This window comes from Triticum dicoccoides, chromosome 1A, assembly GCF_002162155.2.
Source record: "Triticum dicoccoides isolate Atlit2015 ecotype Zavitan chromosome 1A, WEW_v2.0, whole genome shotgun sequence".
NCBI classification, from domain to species: Eukaryota; Viridiplantae; Streptophyta; class Magnoliopsida; order Poales; family Poaceae; genus Triticum; species Triticum dicoccoides.
Genome location: NC_041380.1, coordinates 324,589,834 through 324,599,089, shown reverse-complemented (window position 1 = coordinate 324,599,089; position 9,256 = coordinate 324,589,834).

The following is a 9,256-nucleotide window of genomic DNA, read 5'->3' as shown; positions in this document are numbered from 1 at the left end:
AAAAAGAGGCCATAAAAAGAGAAAATGCCCAAATAAAAAAAGAGAAAAAGAGAGAAGGGGCAATGTTACTATCCTTTTCACCACACTTGTGCTTTAAAGTAGCACCATGATCTTCATGATAAAGAGTCTCCTATGTTGTCACTTTCATATACTAGTGGAAATTTCACATTATAGAACTTGGCTTGTATATTCCAATGATGGGCTTCCTCAAAATGCCCTAGGTCTTCGTGAGCAAGCAAGTTGGATGCACACCCACTAGTTTCTTTTGTTGAGCTTTCATACACTTATAGCTCTAGTGCATCCATTGCATGGCAATCCCTACTCACTCACATTGATATCTATTGATGGGCATCTCCATAGCCCGTTGATACGCCTAGTTGATGTGAGACTATCTTCTCCTTTTTGTCTTCTCCACAACCACCATTCTATTCCACCTATAGTGCTATGTCCATGGCTCACGCTCATGTATTGCGTGAAGATTGAAAAAGTTTGAGAACATCAAAAGTATGAAACAATTGCTTGGCTTGTCATCGGGGTTGTGCATGATTTAAATATTTTGTGTGGTGAAGATAGAGCATAGCCAGACTATATGATTTTGTAGGGATAACTTTCTTTGGCCATGTTATTTTGAGAAGACATAATTACTTGGTAAATATGCTTGAAGTATTATTATTTTTATGTCAATATTAAACTTTTGTCTTGAATCTTATGGATCTGAATATTATTGCCACAATGAAGAGAATTACTTAGAGAAATATGTTAGGTAGCATTCCACATCAAAAATTATGATTTTATCATTTACCTACTTGAGGACGAGTAGGAATTAAGCTTGGGGATGCTGATACGTCTCCAACGTATCTATAATTTTTGATCGTTCCATGCTATTATATTATCAACCTTGGATGCTTTATATGCATTTATATGCTGTTTTATATGATTTTTGGGACTAACCTATTAACCTAGAGCCCAGTGCCAGTTTCTGTTTTTTTCCTTGTTTTAGGGTTTCGAAGAAAAGGAATATCAAACGGAGTCCAAACGAAATAAAACCTTCGGAAAAGTTATTTTTGGAAAGAAAGCAACACAAGAGACTTGGAGTGCACGTCAGGGGATCAACGAGGAAGCCACGAGGCAGGGGGCGCGCCCTCCACCCTCGTGGGCCCCTCATGGCTCCCCTGACGTACTTCGTCCTCCTATATATACCCATATACCCTAAAACGATCGAGGAGCACAATAGATCGGGAGTTCCGCCGCCAGAAGCCTCCGTAGCCACCGAAAACCAATCTAGACCCGTTCCGGCACCCTGCCGGAGGGGGCAATCCCTCTCCGGTGGCCATCTTCATCATCCTGGTGCTCTCCATGACGAGGAGGGAGTAGTTCTCCCTCGGGGCTGAGGGTATGTACCAGTAGATATGTGTTTGATCTCGCTCTCTCTCTCTCTCTCTCTCTCTCTCTCTCGTGTTCTTGAGGTGATACAATCTTGATGTATCGCGAGCTTTGCTATTATAGTTGGATCTTATGTTTCTTCTTCCCCTCTACTCTCTTGTAATGGATTGAGTTTTCCCTTTGAAGTTATCTTATCGGATTGAGTCTTTAATGATTTGAGAACACTTGATGTATGTCCTGCCGTGCGTATCTGTGGTGACAATGGGATATCACGTGATTCACTTGATGTATGTTTTTGTGACCAACTTGCGGGTTCCGCCCATGAACTTATGCATAGGGGTTGGCACACATTTTCGTCATGATTCTCCGGTAGAAACTTTGGGGCACTCTTTGAGATTCTATGTGTTGGTTGAATAGATGAATCTGAGATTGTGTGATGCATATCGTATAATCATACCCACGGATACTTGAGGTGACATTGGAGTATCTAGGTGACATTAGGGTTTTGGTTGATTTGTGTCTTAAGGTGTTATTCTAGTACGAACTCTAGGGCTGTTTGTGACACTTATAGGAATAGCCCAACAGATTGATTGGAAAGAATAACTTTGAGGTGGTTTCGTACCCTACCATAATCTCTTCGTTTGTTCTCCGCTATTAGTGACTTTGGAGTGACTCTTTGTGTTGGGGAACGTAGTAATTCAAAAAATTTCCTACGCACACGCAAGATCATGGTGATGCATAGCAACGAGGGGAGAGTGTGATCTACGTACCCTTGTAGACCGACATCGGAAGCGTTATATCAACGCGGTTGATGTAGTCGTACGTCTTCATGATCCGACCGATCCAAGCACCGAAACTACGGCACCTCCGAGTTTCAGCACACGTTCAGCTCGATGACGATCCCCGGACTCCGATCCAGCAAAGTGTCAGGGAAGAGTTCCGTCAGCACGACGGCGTGGTGACGATCTTGATGTTCAACTGTCGCAGGGCTTCGCCTAAGCACCACTACAGTAGTATCGAGGATTATGGTAGAAGGGGGCACCGCACACGGCTAAGAAAACGATCACGTGGATCAACTTGTGTGTCTAGGGGTGCCCCTGCCTCCGTATATAAAGGAGCCAAGGGGGGGGGTGCGGCCGGCCCTAGTAGGAGGCGCGCAGGAGGAGTCCTACTCCTATCGGGAGTAGGACTCCCCTCCCTTTCCTTGTCCAAGTAGGAGAGGGGGACGGAAGGGAGAGAGGAGAGGAAGGAAAGGGGGGGTGCCGCCCCTTCCTCCTTGTCCAATTCGGACTAGGGGGAGAGGGGGCGCACGGCCTGCCCTCGCAGCCCCTCCTCTTCTCCACTTTAGGCCCATGAGGCCCATTAACCCCCCAGGGGGTTCCGGTAACCCCCCGGTACTCCAGTTTTATCCGAAACTTCCCTGGAACACTTCCGGTGTCCGAATATAGCCATCCAATATATCAATCTTTATGTCTCGACCATTTCGAGACTCCTCATTATGTCCGCGATCATATCCGGGACTCCGAACCAACTTCGGTACATCAAAACTCATAAACTCATAATATAACTGTCATCGAAACCTTAATCGTGCGGACCCTACGGGTTTGAGAACAATGTAGACATGACCGAGACATGTCTCCGGTCAATAACCAATAGCAGAACCTGGATGCTCATATTGGCTCCCACATATTCTATGAAGATCTTTATCGGTCAGACCGCATAACAACATACGTTGTTCCCTTTGTCATCGGTATGTTACTTGCCCGAGATTCGATCGTCGGTATATCAATACCTAGTTCAATCTCGTTACCGGCAAGTCTCTTTACTCGTTCTATAATACATCATCTCGCAACTAACTCATTTAGTTGCATTGCTTGCAAGGCTTAGGTGATGTGCATTACCGAGAGGGCCCAGAGATACCTCTCCGACAATCGGAGTGACAAATCCTAGTCTCGAAATACGTCAACCCAACATGTACCTTTGGAGACAGCTGTAGAGCTCCTTTATAATCACCCAGTTACATTGTGACGTTTGGTAGCACACAAAGTGTTCCTCCAGTAAACGGGAGTTGCATAATCTCATAGTCATAGGAACATGTATAAGTCATGAAGAAAGCAATAGCAACATACTAAACGATCGAGTGCTAAGCTAACGGAATAGGTCAAGTCAATCACATCATTCTCCTAATGATGTGATCCCGTTAATCAAATAACAACTCTTTGTCTATGGTTAGGAAACATAACCATCTTTGATTAACGAGCTAGTCAAGTAGAGGCATACTAATGACACTCTGTTTGTCTATGTATTCACACATGTATTATGTTTCCGGTTAATACAATTCTAGCATGAATAATAAACATTTATCATGAAATAAGGAAATAAATAATAACTTTATTATTGCCTCTAGGGCATATTTCCTTCAGTCTCCCACTTGCACTAGAGTCAATAATCTAGATTACACAGTAATGATTCTAACACCCATGGAGCTTTGGTGTTGATCATGTTTTGCTCGTGGAAGAGGCTTAGTCAATGGGTCGGCAACATTCAGATCCGTATGTACCTTGCAAATCTCTATGTCTCCCACCTGGACTAGATCCCGGATAAAATTGAAGCGTCTCTTGATGTGCTTGGTTCTCTTGTGAAATCTGGATTCCTTTGCGAAGGCAATTGCACCAGTATTGTCACAAAAGATTTTTATTGGACCCGATGCACTAGGTATGACACCTAGATCGGATATGAACTCCTTCATCCAGACTCCTTCGTTTGCTGCTTCCGAAGCAGCTATGTACTCCGCTTCACATGTAGATCCCGCCACAACGCTTTGTTTAGAACTGCACCAACTGACAGCTCCACCGTTTAATGTAAATACATATCCGGTTTGCGATTTAGAATCGTCCGGATCAGTGTCAAAGCTTGCATCAACGTAACCATTTACGATGAGCTCTTTTTCACCTCCATATATGAGAAACATATCCTTAGTCCTTTTCAGGTATTTTAGGATGTTCTTGACCACTGTCAAGTGATCCACTCCTGGATTACTTTGGTACCTCCCTGCTAGACTTATAGCAAGACACACATCAGGTCTGGTACACAGCATTGCATACATGATAGAGCCTATGGATGAAGCATAGGGAACATCTTTCATTTTCTCTCTATCTTCTGCATTGGTCGGGCATTGAGTCTTACTCAATTTCACACCTTGTAACACAGGCAAGAATCCTTTCTTTGCTTGATCAATTTTGAACTTTTTAAAAACTTTGTCAAGGTATGTGCTTTGTGAAAGTCCAATTAAGCGTCTTGATATATCTCTATAGATCTTAATGCCTAATATGTAAGCAGCTTCACCAAGGTCTTTCATTGAAAAACTCTTATTCAAGTATCCCTTTATGCTATCCAGAAATTCTATATCATTTCCGATTAGTAATATGTCATCTACATATAATATCAGAAATGCTACAGAGCTCCCACTCACTTTCTTGTAAATACAGGCTTCTCCAAAAGTCTGTACAAAACCAAATGCTTTGATCACACTATCAAAGTGTTTATTCCAACTCCGAGAGGCTTGCACTAGTCCATAAATGGATCGCTGGAGCTTGCACACTTTGTTAGCTCCCTTTGGATCGACAAAACATTCCGACTGCATCATATACAACTCTTCTTCCAAAAATCCATTCAGGAATGCAGTTTTGACATCCATCTACCAAATTTCATAATCATAAAATGCGGCAATTGCTAACATGTTTCGGACAGACTTAAGCATCGCTACGGGTGAGAAGGTCTCATCGTAGTCAATCCCTTGAACTTGTCGAAAACCTTTTGCGACAAGTCGAGCTTTGTAGACAGTAACATTACCGTCAGCGTCAGTCTTCTTCTTGAAGATCCATTTATTCTCAATTGCTTGCCGATCATTGGGCAAGTCAACCAAAGTCCATACTTTGTTTTCATACATGGATCCCATCCCAGATTTCATGGCTTCGAGCCATTTTGTGGAATCTGGGCTCACCATCGCTTCTTCATAGTTCGTAGGTTCATCATGATCTAGTAGCATGACTTCCAGAACAGGATTACCGTACCACTCTGGTGCGGATCTTACTCTGGTTGATCTACGAGGTTCAGTAGTAACTTGTTCTGAAGTTTCATGATCATTATCATTAGCTTCCTCACTAATTGGTGTAGGTGTCACAGAAACCTGTTTCTGCGATGTACTACTTTCCAATAAGGGAGCAGGTACAGTTACCTCATCAAGTTCTACTTTCCTCCCACTCACTTCTTTCGAGAGAAACTCCTTCTGCAGAAAGGATCCATTCTTAGCGACAAATGTCTTGCCTTTGGATTTGTGATAGAAGGTGTACCCAACAGTCTCTTTTGGGTATCCTATGAAGACACATTTCTCTGATTTGGATTCGAGCTTATCAGGTTGAAGTTTCTTCACATAAGCATCGCAACCCCAAACTTTTAGAAACGACAACTTTGGTTTCTTGCCAAACCACAGTTCATAAGGCGCCGTCTCAACGGATTTTGATGGTGCCCTATTTAACGTGAATGCGGCTGTCTCTAGAGCATAACCCCAAAACGATAGCGGTAAATCTGTAAGAGACATCATAGATCGCACCATATCAAGTAAAGTACAATCACGATGTTCGGACACACCATTACGCTGTGGTGTTCCAGGTGGCGTGAGTTGCAAAACTATTCCGCATTGTTTCAAATGTAGACCAAACTCATAACTCAAATATTCTCCTCCACGATCAGATCGTAGAAACTTTATTTTCTTGTTACGATGATTTTCAACTTCACTCTGAAATTCTTTGAACTTTTCAAATGTTTCAGACTTATGTTTCATTAAGTAGATATACCCATATCTGCTTAAATCATCCGTGAAGGTGAGAAAATAATGATATCCGCCACAAGCTTCAACATTCATTGGACCACATACATCTGTATGTATGATTTCCAACAAATCTGTTGCTCTCTCCATAGTACCGGAGAACGGTGTTTTAGTCATCTTGCCCATGAGGCACGGTTCGCAAGTACCAAGTGATTCATAATCAAGTGGTTCCAAAAGTCCATCAGTATGGAGTTTCTTCATGCGTTTTACACCGATATGACCTAAACGGCAGTGCCACAAATAAGTTGCACTATCATTATCAACTCTGCATCTTTTGGCTTCAACATTATGAATATGTGTATCACTACTATCGAGATTCATCAAAAATAGACCACTCTTCAAGGGTGCATGACCATAAAAGATATTACTCATATAAATAGAACAACCATTATTCTCTGATTTAAATGAATAACCGTCTCGCATCAAACACGATCCAGATATAATGTTCATGCTCAACACTGGCACCAAATAACAATTATTTAGGTCTAATACTAATCCCGATGGTAGATGTAGAGGTAGCGTGCCGACCGCGATCACATCGACTTTGGAACCATTTCCCACGCGCATCGTCACCTCGTCCTTCGCCAGTGTTCTCTTAATCCGTAGTCCCTGTTTCGAGTTGCAAATATTAGCAACAGAACCAGTATCAAATACCCATGTGCTACTACGAGCTCTAGTAAGGTACACATGAATAACATGTATATCACATATACCTTTGTTCACCTTGCCATCCTTCTTATCCGCCAAATACTTTGGGCAGTTCCACTCCCAGTGACCAGTCTGCTTGCAGTAGAAGCACTCAGTTTCAGGCTTAGGTCCAGATTTGGGTTTCTTCTCTTGAGCAGCAACTTGCTTGCTGTTCTTTTTGAAGTTCCCCTTCTTCTTCCCTTTGCCCTTTATCTTGAAACCAGTGGTCTTGTTGACCATCAACACTTGATGCTCCTTTCTGATTTCTACCTCCGCAGCTTTTAGCATTGCGAAGAGCTCGGGAATAGTCTTATTCATCCCTTGCATATTATGGTTCATCACGAAGCTCTTGTAGCTAGGTGGCAGTGATTGGAGAATTCTGTCAACGACGCAATCATCTGGAAGATTAACTCCCAATTGAATCAAGTGATTATTATACCCAGACATTTTGAGTATATGCTCACTGACAGAACTGTTCTCCTCCATCTTGCAGCTATAGAACTTATTGGAGACTTCATATCTCTCAATCCGGGCATTTGCTTGAAATATTAAATTCAACTCCTGGAACATCTCATATGCTCCATGACGTTCACATCGTTGAAGTCCCTATTCTAAGCCGTAAAGCATGGCACATTGAACTATCGAGTAGTCAGCAGCTTTGCTCTGCCAGACGTTCATAACATCTGGTGTTGCTCCAGCAGCAGGCCTGGCACCCAGCGGTGCTTTCAGGACGTAATTCTTCTGTGCAACAATGAGGATAATCCTCAAGTTATGGACCCACTCCGTGTAATTGCTACCATCATCTTTCAACTTTGCTTTCTCAAGGAACACATTAAAATTTAATGGAACAACAGCACGGGCCATCTATCTACAATCAAACATAAACAAGCAAGATACTATTAGGTACTAAGTTCATGATAAATTTAAGTTCAATTAATCATATTACTTAAGAACTCCCACTTAGAAAGACATCCCTCTAATCTTCTACGTGATTACGTGATCCAAATCAACTAAACCATAACCGATCATCACGTGAAATGGAGTAGTTTTCAACGGTGAACATCGCTATATTGATCATATCTACTATATGATTCACGCTCGACCTTTCGGTCTTAGTGTTCCGAGGCCATATCTGCATATGCTAGGCTCGTCAAGTTTAACCTGAGTATTCTGCGTGTGCAAAACTGGCTTGCACCCGTTGTAGATGGACGTAGAGCTTATCACACCCGATCATCACGTGGTGTCTGGGCACGACGAACTTTGGCAACGGTGCATACTCAGGGAGAACACTGTTATCTTGAAATTTAGTGAGAGATCATCTTATAATGCTACCGTCAATCAAAGCAAGATAAGATGCATAAAAGATAAACATCACATGCAATCAATATAAGTGATATGATATGGCCATCATCTTCTTGTACTTGTGATCTCCATCTCCAAAGTACCGTCATGATCACCATCATCACCGGCGTGACACCTTGATCACCATCGTAGCATCGTTGTCGTCTCGCCAATCTTATGCTTCCACGACTATCGCTACCACTTAGTGATAAAGTAAAGCATTACAGCACAATTGCATTGCATACAATAAAGCGACAACCATATGGCTCCTGCCAGTTGCCGATAACTTGGTTACAAAACATGATCATCTCATACAATAAAATTTAGCATCATGTCTTGACCATATCACATCACAACATGCCCTGCAAAAACAAGTTAGACGTCCTCTACTTTGTTGTTGCAAGTTTTATGTGGCTGCTACGGGCTTAAGCAAGAACTAATCTTACCTACGCATCAAAACCACAATGATAGTTTGTCAAGTTGGTGCTGTTTTAACCTTCGCAAGGACCGGGCGTAGTCATACTCGGTTCAACTAAAGTTGGAGAAACTGACACCCACTAGCCACCTTTGTGCAAAGCACGTCGGGAGAACCGGTCTCGCGTAAGCGTACGCGTAATGTCGGTCCGGGCCGCTTCATCCAACAATACCGCCGAACCAAAGTATGACATGCTGGTAAGCAGTATGACTTATATCGCCCACAACTTACTTGTGTTCTACTCGTGCATATAACATCAACACATAAAACCTAGGCTCAGATGCCACTGTTGGGGAACGTAGTAATTTCAAAAAATTTCCTACGCACACGCAAGATCATGGTGATGCATAGCAACGAGGGGAGAGTGTGATCTACGTACCCTTGTAGACTGACTGCGGAAGCGTTATATCAACGCGGTTGATGTAGTCGTACATCTTCACGATCCGACCGATCCAAGCACCGAAACTACGGCACCTCCGAGT